This window comes from Pteropus alecto, unplaced genomic scaffold (genome assembly GCF_000325575.1).
Source record: "Pteropus alecto unplaced genomic scaffold, ASM32557v1 scaffold71, whole genome shotgun sequence".
Classification (NCBI taxonomy): Eukaryota; Metazoa; Chordata; class Mammalia; order Chiroptera; family Pteropodidae; genus Pteropus; species Pteropus alecto.
Window position 1 is genome coordinate 8254364 of NW_006433024.1, and position 681 is coordinate 8255044.

Below are 681 nucleotides of genomic sequence, written 5' to 3' on the forward strand. Positions count from 1 at the left end.
CAATGGCCCTGACAACGCGCCATCCTCGCTGAGGCATCGTAGCCCCACGCCCCGACGTCAGCCTCCCGGGAGCGTTGGCATCCCCGAACCCTCCGAGGGGAGCCCGCGCCCGGAGCCGCCGCTGTCGCCTTCTAGCTCTCTCCGCCCCGAAGCTGCCCGGCTGCTTCCCTGGAGCGGCTGAGAAAGAGAGGGGACCAACGAGCACTGGAAGGGGGTGTGGAGGCTATGGACACCCTCCCTTGTAAATCTTTTCTTTCATTTAAAGTTTTGGTTTTTTCCAACCTGACCTGTTTGTGTTTGCAGCATCTCAAATCGATTACACGTTTTTCATGATCCGCATTTGCACTTAATTTGGGGTGTGTTGGCGGAGGGGGAGGGTAAAGGTGCTATAAAGCTATCCCCACTGGGCATCCTTAATTTCTTTTCTTGGTGGTAAAATCTAACCCCTCCCCAGTCTCCATAAAAAAAAATAAATAAATTCGCCCTTCACCTCCTAGGCCTCAAAACCCCGGAATTCAAAGCCCTTACAAAGATAACCCTGTTACGTGTAAATAGCAAAGAAACTCCTGCCTCTCTCCAGAAGAAATCGGGCGTCAACGGTTACTTTTTCTCGCCGCTCGTCCCTGCCGCCAAGCCTGGGTCACTAGCTCGCTCTGCAGGCTGCGATCGTGCAGACCGGAG

General features: G+C 54.2%; 1 protein-coding gene across 2 annotated transcripts in view; it reads right to left on the reverse strand.

Annotated features, from left to right (window-relative positions):
- Positions 1–681, reverse strand: part of MPPED2 (metallophosphoesterase domain containing 2) — a 164860-nt gene that overhangs the window by 163017 nt on the left and 1162 nt on the right. The window lies entirely within an intron of this gene.